The sequence below is a fragment of the Trichosurus vulpecula genome, chromosome 6, assembly GCF_011100635.1.
Source record: "Trichosurus vulpecula isolate mTriVul1 chromosome 6, mTriVul1.pri, whole genome shotgun sequence".
Taxonomy (NCBI): Eukaryota; Metazoa; Chordata; class Mammalia; order Diprotodontia; family Phalangeridae; genus Trichosurus; species Trichosurus vulpecula.
The window spans coordinates 175,065,834-175,082,085 of record NC_050578.1 but is presented as its reverse complement, the minus strand read 5'-3'; the positions used below and the strand labels follow the sequence as shown (position 1 = coordinate 175,082,085).

Genomic DNA, 16,252 nt, shown 5'->3' with positions numbered 1-16,252 from the left:
CTTAAGCCCAAAATGCCTTTTTGGAAGCCTGAAGAAGTATTTTAAAAGTTGTATTGGAGAGATAGAAGAAAAATTAGACAATTCCTTTAAAAGTACCATTGACAAAATGGAAAAAAAAATTCAATGAAGAAAAAGAACTCCTTAAAAATTAGAATAGGTTAAATGGAAAAGGAGATACAAAATCTAACTAAAGAAAACAAGTTGTTAAAAATTAGAATTTGGCAAATGGAAGCTAATGACTCTCTGAAACACCAAGAATCAATCAAACAAAATCAAAAGGATAAAAAACAGAGCGTGAAAAATACCTCATTGGAAAAACAACTGACCTAGAAAATAGATCCAGGAGAGACAATTTTAAAATTACTGGTATACCTGAAAACTAGGGTGAAAAAAGACCCTGGACAGCATCTTCCAAGAAATCAAAACTGTACTAAGGTCCTAGAATAAGAGGTTAAGATAGTCATTGAAAGAATCCACCAATCATCTCCTGAAAGAGATCCCAAATTGAAAATGGTAAGGAATATTATAACCAAATTCCAGAATTATCAGGTCAAGGAAAATATACTGCAGTCAAAAAGAAACAATTCAAATACCATGAAATTACAGTCAGGATTATGCAGAATCTTGCAGCTTCTACATTAAAAGATCAGAAGGATTGGAATATGATATTTCGTAAGTCAAAGTAGCTTGAATTACAACCAAGGATCGACTGCTCAGTAAAATGGACCATAATCTTTCAGTTGAGGAGGTGGATATTCAATGAAACAAGGGACTTCCAGACATTCCTGAAGAAAAGACCAGAGCTCAGTGGAAAATGTGATGTTCAAATACAAGATTCAAGAGACTCATAAAAAGGTAAACAAGTGTAATGGCAAGCAAAGTGGGACTTTTTGCTGTTTTTTTTTCTTTTGGAGTGCTTCTCAACACTAAGGCAATAAAGTGCCTTTGATTGAATCTTGCCTTTGTTTGAATCAAGAGTTTTTGATTGAATCATGTGTCCTTGATTGGAAATATTATATATACTCTGAGGTTAGTGTTTTGCTTTGGGGCTCACTCATTGGAAGAGTGTTCGTGTGATTTGGTGAAACCAGACTCTGGGTAGTGGTTAAGGAGCCCCCTGGCTTTGAAAATACAGATGTTGGTGCTTCTCTCTCTGATGACTGTGTATGTATTGCTATGGACAGACAGTTAGATGCCCTATCTAATTATTTGTGTTATTTGCTCTTTATACAATTTTTGCTTGTAATTTCTGTTTGTGTTTTCTCTGAAGTTCAGGGTGCTGACTTTTTCCCCCGAACTAAGTGAATGGTATATGCATGTTTAATCAAAGTGAGATTTCTAAACTCTTTAAAGTTGCTTTCCTTAGAAAAGCAGATCAAAGAACCAGTGCTAGCAACCCTCCTGTGTGCTGGTGTTATTGGTCTTACACCTTCACAGCAGCTCCAAGCAGCATTGTTGTTACAAAATGGCATAGTTGGCAGGATCTTCAAATTAAAAGGAAAGTATGAGGTTCGGGGGGACTGGGATAGTGGTTGGGTGTTTCCAAGTTATTGGGTTGCTCTTTATACTTGTGGTGGATATGGTTCTGTAAAGCCCCAGAAGCAGAAGCAGCCTTAGGAAAAATAGGCCAGTAGCAGTTATGGGAGCAGTTTCCCAAGTGCCCAGAGCAGGGCCCCTGGGAGATAATCTCTCCTTCCCACTTCCTACCACACTAGCACTTTGGAGCTTTGGAAGAGACAGGCCAGAACAGTGGCTGTGGGGGAAAAAAGCCTAATCTTCTGGGAGGTGGGGATGGCCAGACCCAGGGCTTGAGTGCATTAGCCCAGCTTCTGACTGTGCTGGTGGGGTGAATGCCCTGCAAAGGTATTGTATTCAGAAGCCAGACCAGAGTAGTAAGAGCTTGTAATGGAGCCCTAGAGCAAGAGTGGAGAGCTGCCTGCCTACAGACCTAGCAGTAGCAGAGAACTGCCTGTGAGCCAACCTTGGTGAGGAGAGAGCAAAAGTGGAAGCTGCCTACATCAAGATTCAGGCAGAAGCCAGGAACAGCCAGGTTCAGCAGGAGGAGAAGGAACCTCTGAGCTCAGAATTTAGCCCTGGAGCAAGATAAAAACTTTGCAGCAAGGCACTATGTGTGCTTTTCTGCTGCATCCCCTGGGATGGTTTGGGAACCATGGGGAGGGTGGAGTTCTCTATGGTGGGTGGGGGAAGTGCCATGGACCCCTAAGGACCACACCCTGTTGGCTTTGTTGTCCAGCCTCCCCTAAGGAATTGGAAGTAGGGACTGGAACTATGTGGGGAAGACACACCCTCAAGAGAACTTTACTTGGACTTTGTTGTTTGTGTTGGGACTTTGCTCATGAAATCTTGCCGGAATCTGAAAGTGCTCACTTAGTTCAGGAGAAAAAGTCAGCTCTCTGAACTTCAGAGAAAACACAAACAGAAATTATAAGCATAAATTATATAAACAGAGCAAATAACACAAATAATCAGAGCTTCTGTCTGTCCATAGCAATACATACATAGTTACCAGAGAGAGAAGCACCAACATTTGTATTTTCAAAGCCGGGGACTCCTTAACCCCTACCCAGAGTCTGGTCTGACCAAATCACACGAATGCTCTTCCAATGAGTGAGCTCCAAAGCAAAATGCTAACCTCAGAGTATATATATACCGTTTCTAAGGAAGGACTCTTGATTCAAACAAAGAGTCTTGATTCAAACAAAGGCAAGACTCAATCAAAGACACTTTGTTGCCTTAGTGTTGAGAAGCACTCCAAAAGAAAAAAAAAGCAGCATAAAGTCCCACTTTGACTGACATTACAACAGGAAAGAAAAAAAATGTTATTCAATAAGGGCAAACTGTTTACATCCCTACATGGGAAGAAGATACTTGTAACTCCTGAGTATCTTTATTACAATGTGTAGAGAGGATATACTTAGACAGAAGGAGTGGGTATAAATTGACTTTGATGTGATGATAAAAAACCTAATTAAGGGGTGAAAGGGATTGTGATGGGAAAAGAGGAAAGGAGGAGGCAAATAGGTAAATTGCATCATATGAAGAGGTACAACTCGTGGATTCTTGCTACAGCTTTCTGCTTCTCATCATTTATAGTTCCCCTTGGAGAAGGGTATTAAGAAAAGAGGCTGGAGATGCCTCTTCTGCCTCCTTTTGCGTTGCACAAGACTCACTTCTCCTTGCATGTGGAGAACAGGCTCTGCACTAACAGTAGGGCCTCACTGCACTCAGACTTTCACTACATATATGTATATGTGCATGTGTGTGTATACACACATATGTATATGTATAAATTATGTATACACATATATGTTAATATAAGTTAACATTTATATGTGTATATGTGTACGTGTGTGTGTATGTATATACCATATCTATATCTCTATATAATGTTAAAAAAGGGCTGGGATTCTATTATAGATGTACCATGGGAAAGTCACTTAACTTCTCTATACCTCAGTTTCCTAACCAATAAAATGAGAGAGATGGTGTTGATACCTTCCAAGGTTCCATCTATCTGTATAACTATGAATGTTCTGCTGGCTGCAATATCTCTATTCTCTTCAGTTCAAAGATCATTCTACTTGGCAGAGCAAACATAAACAATACTAGAGTTTAATAGTGCTTCATCCTGGCATAGCCAGGGTCCAGGGTTCTTGAAGGCTATGTCAATGAAGCACAAGATTTAAAGGTCTTACCAAGAAAAGAAGGCTTCAGATGGGGCTTCATCTTAGACTGAGTAACTACATTCTAAAGACTAGCTGTAATGACAAGCAAAGTGGCACATTTTGTTGTCTTTTGTTTTGGAGTGCTTCTCAGCACTAAGGCAATCAAATACCTTTGAGTCTTGCCTTTGTTTCAATCAAGAGCCTTTGATTGAATCTGGAGTCTAAGTATTGACTAATCTGCTTACTCTCCAAGGGACTGTCAGAAATCTTCTCCAAAACCACAATTTGAAAGCAGCATTTCTGTGGTGCTCAGTTTTTTGTACAGTCTAACTCTCACATTGTTTGACCATATGGACTTTTGTTGTCAAGGTGATATCTCCGCTGTTTACTATGCTGTCCAGATTTGTCATAATTTTCTAAGAATAAGTGTCTTTTAATTTCATGGCTGCAGTCGCTGCCTGCAGTAATCTTCAAGCCCAAGAATATAAAATCTGATACTGCTACCATTTCTTCTCCTTCTGTTTGCCTTAGACTAGTCAATGAAGCAGAAATAGTTTTTTTGTTTGTTTTTTTTTCTGGAACTCACTTGCTTTTTCCATGACCCAACGAATGTTAGCAATTTGGTATCTAGTTTCTCTGATTCTTGAAAAGACACCCTTCTCTTCTGGTAATTTTTCAGCTCACATATGCTAAAGTCTAGCTTACAGGATCTTAAGCATAGTCTTGCTGACATGTGAAATGAGCACAATTGTTTGATAATTTAAGCATTTTTGGCATGGCCCCTCTTTAGGACAGGGGTTCCAATCTAATGGTCACTGTTGAGTTTTCTATACTTGCTGGCATATTGAGTGTAACACTTTAACAGTAGCATGTTTTTTTAGGATTTTAAATATCTCAGATGTAATTCCATTGCCTTATTATTAGCAGTGATTCGTAAAGTCAACCTCACTTTATTCTCTAGGATGCCTGGCTCAACGTCAGTAACCACACCATTGTGACTATTGGTGATATTAAGATCTTCTGTATATTATTGCACCTCTTCTTAATCTCCTTTACTTTTGTTGTCTGTAAAATTTTTGTCTCTTATCATGCCTGTTTTTACATACATTTTGCCTTGATATCTCTAATTTTCTTGAAGAGACCTCTTGGCTTTTCCATTGCATTTTTTTCTTCTATTCCTTTATATTGCTCATTTAAGAAAACCTTGTTATCTATCCTTGCTGAAGTGAATGGGGCATTCAGGGAGGACTAGCACCTCTTGTGTGAGATCTGGCCAAGTTCTTTTCTGTGCTGTTTATACACCTTTGGAGTCCACCTGCCTCCCAACTCTCTCCTGTGGCTCCAAGAAAATATAGTATGGACAGTGGCCACACCCCTATAAAATCATCTGGATAGATGGACTAAACAAGGCTGAAGGTAACCTATTGACTTCAGATCAGTTGGTGATTTTGGGGGGGTGTCTACTTCAACCATGTGAAGACTTAAATGGTGGAATAGGCAGATGTGAAAAATATGCTCTAACCGGCCACGAAAGTGTTTAAAGCAGGTGCTATGGAAAACTTAGAGCTTGGTCAGAATTAAAAACACCAAGGTCATCTACTCTACCTTGAGCCATCTCCAGCTACCTTAAATGTTTTCTTGCCATTGGGCTCAGATAACTCAAGAAGAGAGAGTGAGGCTGACAACGTTACTCAACTCTGCCTCATATATACAATTTACATGCTTATTAAAAGACATCAACCATACCATTTACATTTTACTATTTTGTTTTATTATTGAACTATTTTCAAAATTTGCTATTTTACTATTTTACCTAACTCAATGTCCTGTGGTGATGGGAAGTGATAAAGTAACAGGTATGGATACCCTGGGAATTGTAGTCATGACCCTGCACACAGGTATCTTAGGCAATAAGGGCATTTTTCCATTGGACTGAAGCAGCAGTGGGATACAGCAGCCCCCTGGGTGTCTGAGCAACCTTCTGAGGGTTGACATTGCTTACCTCCTAGAGTAAGGGAGGAACTAGAAAATGTGCTCTAAAATTGTCTGCTTTACTTAACCTTGGTCTGCTTACCTCAGTAGATGGGAATTCCACCTTGTAGTTGAAGTATGCACAAAAAAATGTACAAAAAGTTTTTGTGAAGATGATTCCACTAACTGTTGGTACAAGTAATGTTCACACATTTATAGACAACATAAAATTAAGTATACCTGAAAGATGAATAACTCTTGTTGAAAGAGAACTCAGCAAGGATCACATTGAAATAGGAGCTCCAAGTGAAACAAAGCTGGCAAATACACACTTACAAAGTTGGAACTGGAAAGAAAAAACATTTTTTCTGGAGTGGCCATGGTGATGAGAAGTGCTGTAAAGGTGCCATAGGTTTTGCAATAAATCTAATCTAGTCAACAAGCTTGTGTGCCTCCCCAAAGAAGTGAAAGGCAGGCTCATGACAATGTGCTTGCCATTTGCAAAGTGCTGGACCAAGCAGAGACTTATCTTCTTCAAGCTAAAGATTGTCATTCAACAAAAGTGGCAGCCCTAAGGAACAGCAACTATCACAAGACTCTAACTCACAGAGTAGATCCTGTGCATGAAGTTTTTTTTTTCCCCTGACTTGGAGGAAAAGCTGAAACAACATGATTTGCAACATTGGGGCAGAAAAGGAGTAGGCAGGTTTCAGAGATTTGGTGTACTCATCTGAGTAAGAACACTCACAACATCTAAATTGGTTTGACAGAAATGATGGGGAAATTGAAAAGCTACTACACGAGGAAAAAAAATAACTCCATAGGGTTTAGCAGCAGGAGAGTTCATTCATTTCTAAGAAGGCAGCACTTAACTTCATCAAAAGTAAAGTACAAATGAAGCTTAGGAGATGCAAGATTCTTGGATCAGTAAGTAGGCAGAAGGAAGTCAGATTTTTATTTTTTTTGGGGGGGGGGTGTTTGTTTTGTTTTTTGCTAATAGTAATAATCCAAAGTTCGTCTACCATGCCAGGAGGCTATTTATGGTCCATAGACCTATGGTGCCTCTGAACTATTCAGCATTGATAAAGCCACACTGCTCAGTGATTAGGACATGATCCTGGAGAGATAGACTAAACAATTCCATAGTTTTCTCAACATATTGTCTTCAAACAAAGTTGAAGGCATCGTCCAGATACCTCAGGTTGAAGTAAATCCCCCCGTAGCCAAACTTCTAATTGAAGAAGAAGTTTCGAATGTCATTTAGCTCCTCTCATGTAGCAAAGTGCCTGGTGTTGATTTCATTCCAGGTAAGATTTACAAGACAGGAGGTCCACTGCTCATACAAAAGCTGACTGAAATCTTTCAGGTTATATGGCAAGAGGAGGTTATCGCCCAGGAGATTAAGTATATCTCCATCGCCCATCTTTATAAAGGAAAATGAAATAGATTGTCCTGTGACAATCACAGGGTGATCTCTCTCTTAGTCATTGCCGGCAAGATTCTTGCTAGAGTGTTCTTTAATTGTCTAGTCCTTCAATTGAAGGATGGTAATCTATCTGAGAGCCTGTGTGGCTTCAGAAGGGGCCAAGGCACAGTTGATATGATGTTTCATGGCCAAGAACTCCAGGAGAAATACCAAGGAGTAGAACAGCAGTCTCTTCACAATGTTTTTCAATCTGACCAAAGTCTTTGATACTGTTAGTCCTGAGGGCTTGGTGAAATGTAGGTCAAAATTTGGTTGCCTAGAGAAGTTCATCAGTATTGTATATCAATATATAATTCTTTATCCAGAGCCCATGCATATACATCATGGCAAAATTTGTTTACTTAGAAAGGTTTGTCAGTTTTGTACTCTAGCTTCATAATAATGTATATACATGGATTCTGGATAATGAGTGATGTCCTTATGCTTTCCTAGTCACCAAAGAGATGAAGCAAGACTCTGAGCTCACTCTCATGTTATTTAGCATGGAGTTTTCAGCAATGTTATCAGATTCCCTCAAAGAGGACAAAAATGGCATCCAGGTCAGCTACCAAAATAGCAGTAAATTATTTAACTTGACAAGGCTATAAGTAAATACTAAAGTGGAAGGAGAATTGGTGCATGACTTTTATTTAAGATTGTGAACTCAAGGCAACCTCTGAGGCTGAGATGCAACAGTGTATGGATTAATTCTCTGCCATTTGTGCTTATTTTGGCCTGACAATTATTGCAAAGAAAACAGGGGTTCTCCACAAGCCAACACCATAGCAACCATATGTGGAACCATTGGTTGAAGCAAATGAAAAAAAAATGCATGCTGTACATGAGTTTACTTACCTTGGTATCATACTTTCCATAGATGTGCACATAGATAGCACCAGCTAGGTGGTGCAGTGAATAGAGTGCTAGGCCTTGAGTCCAGCCTCAGACACTTACTAGATGTGTGACCCTGGGCAAACCACTTAATCCTGTTTGCCTAATTTCCTCATCTGTAAATTAAGGAAATGGCAAACCATTGCAGTATCATTGCCAGGAAAACCTCAAATGAGGTCTTGGAGGGTTCAATGCAATTGAAATAACCAAACAATGGCATGCATAGATGATGAGATTGATTCATCTGTTGTGAAAGCTAACTCAGTGTTTGGGGGGTCCAAAAGAAAACGTGGGAGGGAACAGGTGTTAGACTGCTTACCAAACTGAAAGTTTACAGAGCCATTGTGCTGATGTCATTATATGCCTGTGAAAACTGAACAGTCTTCTAGTGCCATGCTAGAAAACTGAATCACTTCCATTTAATTATCTGAGGAATATTCTGAAGATCACTTGGCAAAATAAGGCACTAGACACTAAGGTATTTTATCAAGAGGAACTTTCAAACATTCAAACTCTACCACAGAGAGTGCAACTCTGATGGGCTGTCCATGTTGTTCAAATGCCAAAGATGCACTTGTCTAAAATGCTTTTTTATAGAGAACTAATAGAAGAGAAGGGGTCAGAAGAAGTGATACAAGGACACTCTCAATGTCCCTCTTAAGAACTTTGGTATTATTTTATAGACCTAGAAAAAAAATAATAAAACTCATCTGCAAGAGTAAAAAGTCAAGGATATCAAGAGAATCAATGAAAATTAAAATGTGAAGGAAAGTGGTCTAGCTGTACCACATCTCAAACTGTGTCACAAAGCATTAATTAGCAAAACAATCTGATAAATGGTTAAGGAATAGAATGGCAGATCAGTAGAATAGATTAGGTACCCATTACACTAGAATACATGACCATAGTTATCTAGTATATGATAAACCCAAAGATCCAAGCTGTTGGAACAAGAACTCATTATTTGAGAAAAAATCCTGGGAAAACTGGAAAACGGTATGGCAGAAACTAGGTATATTCCAATATGTCACACCATATTCCAAGATAAGGTCAATATAGATGCATGATTTACATATAAAGGGTAATACCATAAACAAATTATAAGAGCATGGAATACTTTGTCACTTCTATGGATAAGGGAAGAACTTAGGACCAAAGAAAATCTAGAAAGCATTGCAAAGTATAAATAAATAATTTTGATTATACAAAACTAAACCTTTTTGCATAAAAATTCCAATGCAACCAAAATTAAAAGGAAAGCAGAAAACTGGGAAAAATTTGCCAAAAATGTCTCTGGCAAAAGCATCATTTCTCAAATATATAGAGAATTGAGTCAAATGTATAAAATACAAGCTATTCGCTAATTGATAAGTAGTCAAAAGATATGAACAGGCAGTTTTCAGACAAAGAAATCAAAGCTATATGTAGTCATATAAAAATGCTCTTAATCACTATGGATTAGAGAAATGCAAATTAAAACAACTCTGAGGTACCACATCATTCCCATCAAATTGGCTAATATAACAAGAAAACTAAAATTATAAATGTTGGAGGGGATGTGGCAAAATTGGGGCATTATTACAATGTTGGTGGAGTTGTGAACTGATCCAACCACACTGAAAAGCAATTTACAACTATGCCCAAAGGCCAATCAAACTGCATATGCTTTGATCCAGTAAAACCACTGCTAGGTCTATATCCCAAAGACATAAACAGGGGAAAAGGATTTACTTTTATAAAAATATTTATAGCAGCTTTTTGGTGGTGGCTAAGAATTGGAGATTGAGAAGATGTCCATCAAGTGGAGAGTGGCTAAACAAATTGTGATATATGATTGCGATGGAATATTATTGTGCTATATGAAATGACAAGCAGGATGATTTCTGGGGGAAAAAACCTGGAAAGACTTACAGGAATTGATGCCTAGTGAAGTGAGCAGAACCAGGAGAATGCTGTACGCAGAAAAAGCAATATTGTACAATGGACAACTGAGAATGACTTAGCTATTCTCAAAAATAGAATGATGTAAGATAGTCCCAATGGATGCATGATGAAACATGCAATCCATCTCCAGAAAAAGAACTAATGTTCTCTGAATATAGGCTAAAGAATGCTTTTGTTCATTTTCTTCCTTCCTTCCTTCTTTTCTTTTCTTCCTTTTCTTCCTTCCTTCCTCCCTCCCTCCCTTCCTTCCTTCCTTGTTCTTTTCTTCCTTCCTTCTTGTCTTCCTTCCTTCTTTTCTCTTCTTCCTTCTTCCCTTCCTGTTTTCCTATCTTCCTTCTTTCCTTCCTTCCTTCCTTCCTTCCTTCCTTCCTTCCTTCCTTCCTTCCTTCCTTCTTTCCTTCCTTCTTTTCTTTTCTCCCTCCCTCCCTTCCTTCCTTCTTTCCTTTCTCACTCTCGCTCTTTCATTCAAGTCTTCTTGTACAAAATGACTAATATGGAAATGTTTTACCGTAGTTCCCCATGTATAAGATGCACCCTTTTTCAAAAAATCTGGGGTCTAAAAACTGGGTGCATCTTATACAGTGATTGTAGATTTTTTTTACTTGCATTTCCCACTTCTTCATGCTTGTTTTTGTGCTCATTGCTGTAGATTTTTTTACTTGCATTTCCAGCTGTTTCACACTTGTCTTTGCACTCTTTGTTTCGCATTTGTTACCGGCATATCAGGTTATGTTTTGTCACATTCTACCCAGAAATGGCTCAGAAAAGATTTTCGTACAGTGCTGAATTCAAGTTAAAAGTGGTCCAGTTTGCAAAAGTGAATGGAAATCATGCTGCTGAATGTAAGTTTGGTCCTCCTCCAACTGAGGAAATAATCCGAGACTGGCTACAGGAAGAAGAAACCCTACTGAAAATGCCACAGCAGAAGGCCCTGAGAGGCAAGTCAGCAAAATGGCCTGATTTAGAGAGGGAACTGAAGATATGGATTGAAGAGCAAAGGGCAATTGGAATTCCTGTGTCCACAAAGATGGTTCACCATGAGGCAAGAAGAATTGCTCATGAAAAAGAAGTTACTGATTTCAAAGGAGGACACAATTGGTCCTTCAGGTTCATGAAACAGAATGGACTAAGCACGTGTATGTGCACCAGACTTGCCCAAAAGATGCCTGAAAGCTATGAGCAGAAGGTCCTTGAATTTCATCATATTGTATGAATATTGTGATGAATAAAACTTGAGTTTAATAACTTTATGTAATACTTATTTTTTCAAATTTTGCCCACAATATTAAAGTGCTTCTTATATATGGGGAAATGTGATGTGTAATGGCACAGGCATAAACTATATTGAACTTCTTACCATCTCAGAGAAGGGGGAAGAGAGGGATGGAGGGATAGATTTTGGAACTCAAAACTCAAAAAAAATAACATATGATCATGAAAAATGAAAAATTATTGAAAAAACTTTGGTATTTATTGTGAGACCTGGGAGACACTGGCACAGGAGATTCATCATGGTATGCCAACATCAAAGAAGGTCCTGTGCTCTATGAGCAAAGCATAATTGAATTAGATCAAAAGAAAGAAATGTAAACTGCTCAAATTTAGAAGCAGCTCCTTCCTAAATGTTCATATGGACTATATGTGCCCAACCTGTGGAAGTGCCTTCAAAGCTTTTATTGATTTGTGATCAGCCACATTCAGACATACTGTATATTGACCCCTATATCCTGGTGTTTTTTTGTTCTCTTTGATTATGAAGGACAGCAACAAAGGATTCTCTGGAATTCTGTATTCAGCTAGCTCTATCTTTCCCTTTCTCCTTTACCTTTCACTTTTTTTCTTCCCCCAGCTATTTATAAAGCCTTATCAAACAGCCATTTTGCTCCTCAATCTTCTTTTTCTTTGGAATATTTTGTTGTTTTTTTTCTTGTTGTTACTGCCTCCTGTACAGTTTTGTGAACCTATGTCCATAGTTCTTTTGGCACTCTATCTACTAGATCTAATCCCTTAAATTTATTCATCACTTCCACTTCATATTCTTAAGAGATGTTGCTTAGGTCTTGGTTATATGGTCTGATGGTTCCCCCTACTTTTTTCAATTTAAGTCTGAATTTTGATCTGAACATGTTATCATTAGTGTGTAGAACTCAGAGTAAGACATTTCTATCCACTGATGAAGAACAGTAGCTTCTCTGTAATTTTTGGTGTCAGAGAGTTGTCTTGATCATGAGAGGTCATATAACTTTCCATGTTAATATACAGTATGCATCAGAGTCTAGACTTGAACTTGGATCTTCCTGATGCCAGTGTTAGCCCTATATCCATCGCATCACGTTTCTCTCCCATGTTATATACCTTCAATAATTTTAGAGTGGAAATCCCATATTTTTATTTTAACAAAATGTAAAATGTCATCCAAATTACAGGAACAATAAAGATAATACACACATACTTAATTTACAAACAGTAATACAATATTGTATTACATATACTGTAGCAGTTAAAATTAAATAGAAATTGAGTGGGATGGCCTAAAAAGACTTTATTTATGTATATATTATTAGGGAAAAGTGTTGTGATTTTTCAATGTACCATATGGCAGCTTTTTACTGTTGATTTTCTTTAAAAATGTTGCCTTCTATAATTGAATCTGCTAAGGACAATTTAAATACAGCTCAAAAAATGAAAAAAATACACCAATAGGAATTTTAATAATATGCTATTTTCTTTTTGACAGAAATAGAAAAAAAATATTTGAATAAAGCCATTATTCAAAGGAGGAAAATCTAATTTCTCTTTTAAATAAGTAAAAATTCTAAATTGGATTACTTTTAATTTCAAGAATTTTACATGTAAAATGTTAAGGACACCAAGAAAAAAATATATAGACAAATTTGAACACAGATAACTACATGATGCAAATGTGGGAACCCAGAATTTATAAGCACTCTTGCCAGGTAGAGGTATTGAGAATGTAATTTTCATATTTTTCCCAAGCAATTTTAGCTACTGGATTTAAAAGCATGGAGCTATTTTGAATTCTTCATCTCTTTTTTTCCAGTATACAATCAGTTATCTATCAATGATGTTTTATTCTAACTCCTAAACCCTATCACTTAATAGTGTATTTATAAATAAAAATGATTAAAATCAGTTATGCTGACATAGTTAGCACTTCAGTTTTTAAAGCATTTATGTACATATTATCTCCTTTAAAACCCATAATATTGCTGTGTTTCAGGTATGAGACATTATTTCTTTGTGTTTGTGTGAATGTGTGTACACACACTAAATCACATATATAAGTATATATAACTATATATGTGTATATATGTATCCTTCCCAAAATCCAATAGAATTTCAGAAATGGAAAGAACATTTTAAGCTGAAATAATCTGCATAACCAACATGAAGAAGTCAGAATTTCTGATTTTCATATATGCTTATACATATATTTCCTATGCACACATTTACATATATGTAAGCATATTTATGCATATATTACTAATGGTACTATATTAGTACAATGAATATTATATACAAACATAATACTCCATGAATTTTATATAAATAAGATATGTATTGGCATCCTAGTGGTAAATATTATTTATTTTCCTCCCTGTTTCTAGATTCTACATTTTAATGTTTATTATTATTTACTATATTTATACATTTATCTAGGGCTTCTAGTAGCTCTTATATTCCTATAAAAACAAATTCAAACATGTAAACCTGGACTTTATGTCCAGAAACCACTGTCCTTTTTTGTCTGTGTAATTTGATCCCTCACTCTCCATCAAGGAACTGCTTGCTAAAATTAAGACAGCCTTCCCCTCATCTATCCCTTTTTTCAGTATTTACCAAGCTGTTGACTCATTTTTCATGATTTCCTTGCATCATTCTCATTTCTTTCCCTAATTTTCCTCTTCCTTTCTTACTTGATTTACAAAATCATTTTTGAGCTTCTCCATGGCCTGAGACCAATTCATATTTTTCTTGGAGGCTTTAGATGTAAGAACATTAACATTTTTAACCATCTTCTGAGTGTGTTTTGATGTTCCTTTTCACCATAATAATTTTCTGTGGTGAGATTTTTTTTTCTGTTTGCCCATTTTCCCAGCCTATTTCTTGACCTTTAACTCTTTGTTAAAATAGGGCTCTGCTTCCAGGGTTGAGGGTGCACTGTCTGAAGCTTCAGAGGTTTTCTGCAGCTGTTTTCACAGACACCTCTAGAGAATTTTAAGTTTTCAGTTCTTCCAAGGTGATATGAACTAAGGAAAGGCATTTACAGTACTGGCCTGTGCTCTGGTCTGTGAGCGAACACAAGCACGCTTTATTGCCCTGGAACTGCAAGGAATGTTCTTGCTCCACTGTGACTGCAAGCTCTGGTATGCTAGTTCTGCTCTTTCCCCTGGGACTGCCACCCAGGAATATGATCCTTATCCATATTTCGGCAAAGCAACATAGCCCTGCTCCCAGTTCCAACAAAGAGACTCTTGTAATCTCTTTTTGACCAATTGTTTGACCCTCTTACTATCTGTGGGCTAAGAGTTTCAGAAGCAGCCACTACTCATTCAGTGGCTCCCAAGGCCTGCTTCTGGTTTCCAGGACTGAGTCTGTGCTTGTGAGGCCTAAGCTGGACTGTTTTCGACTTTTACCCAGGCGAAATAGACCTTTCCTACTGACTCTCTAAGTTCTCTTTGGTTAGAAAATTATTTCACCCCATATTTTTGTTGGTTCTGCTGCTCCAGGAATTGTTGTATGACATTATTTAAAGGTATTTAAAGGAGTTTTGGGAAAAGCTCAAGCTAGTTCTTGCCCTTTCTCTACCATCTTGTCTCCTGCCCCTCCCAATCTCTCCCTTTTTAACTGAGTTGCACACACATATTCAGACTTCTTTTTTCCTGCCTGTATGATGTTTCTCCAACTATAATCTCTCACAAATCTGCCTTCAACATAGTAACATGGGAAATTTTCATTAATATCACACCTTCTCCATGTCGTTTATTCAGATTACCTCAACTCAAAATATCCCTTCCCTCTCTGAAATACTATTGGACTTTGGGAAGTACATAATAATAGATCATACATTAACACCTAATTATATTCTACATTTCAGGAATGGGGGGGCGAGCCAAGAGGGTGGCTGGAAAGCAGGGACTTGCCTAAAGCTCTCCCCCAGGACCCTTCAAACACCTATAAAAATGTCTCTGAACAAATTCTAGAATGTCAGAACCCAAGAAATAGCAGAGGGAAGCGGGGCTCCAGCCCAGGACAGCCTGCATGGTCGCTGGGTGAGGTCTATCATACTGTGCTGGGAGCGGAGCAGAGCGGAGTCCAGCATGGGCCGTGCCTGGACCAACCAGACCAGCGGCTAGGCAGAACAGGCCCTAGTGCCCTGAATCAGTGAGCTGTGGCAGGTACCAGACTTCTCAATGCACAAACACCAAAGACAGCAGAGAAGGTTTTGATGGGAAAAATCTGTTGGAACAGAGTGAAAGGAGTTCGTGGTTGGCCACCACCCTGGGAGCAGAGGAGGTGGTGCAGCTCTGAGGATGCATACAGAAATACAGCTGGAGTTGCTTCCAGCCCCAGGCCCACCTGGTGGGAGAAATTAAGTGGCAGATCAGAGCGGGAGTGGAAAACCTGCTTAGATCTGAGTCGTGGTCTGTGTTGGGGGTTCTTCAGGGAAGAGGAGCACTGGTGTGGAAGAGCTTGATGTGTAGAAAAAGCTCTGAAAACAACAATGCAGCCCCCCAAGCTTCGGACAAAGTACTCTCTACTCTACAAGCAGTCATACCCCGAAGAAAAACTCAAGGGTCAAGTAGTTGGCTGGGAACGTGGCCAGGCAATGAAAACACAGTCAGATTCAGACTCAGCCTTTGAAATCTTTCTTTGGTGACAAAGAAGAGCAAAACATACAGCCAGAAGAGGTCAACAAAGTCAAAGAGCCCTCATCAAAAGCCTCCAAGAAAAACATGAACTGGTCTCAGGCCATGGAAGAGCTCAAAAAGGATTTGGAAAAGCAAGTTAGAGAAATAGAGGAAAAATTGGGAAGAGAAATGAGGTGATGGAAGAAAATCATGAAAAACAAGTCAATGACTTGCTAAAGGAGACCCAAAAAATACTGAAGAAAACAACACCTTAAAAAATAGACTAACTCAAATGGCAAAAGAGCTCCAAAAAGCCAATGAGGGGAAGAATGCCTTGAAAGGCAGAATTAGCCAAATGGAAAAGGAGGTCCAAAAGACCACTGAAGAAAATACTACCTTAAAAAGTAGATTGGAGGGGGCGG

At 38.2% G+C, this 16,252-nt stretch overlaps 1 pseudogene; it reads left to right on the top strand.

The window, feature by feature from the left end:
• The window catches only part of LOC118854847, a 118,926-nt pseudogene that overhangs the window by 14,949 nt on the left and 87,725 nt on the right, over window positions 1–16,252 (top strand).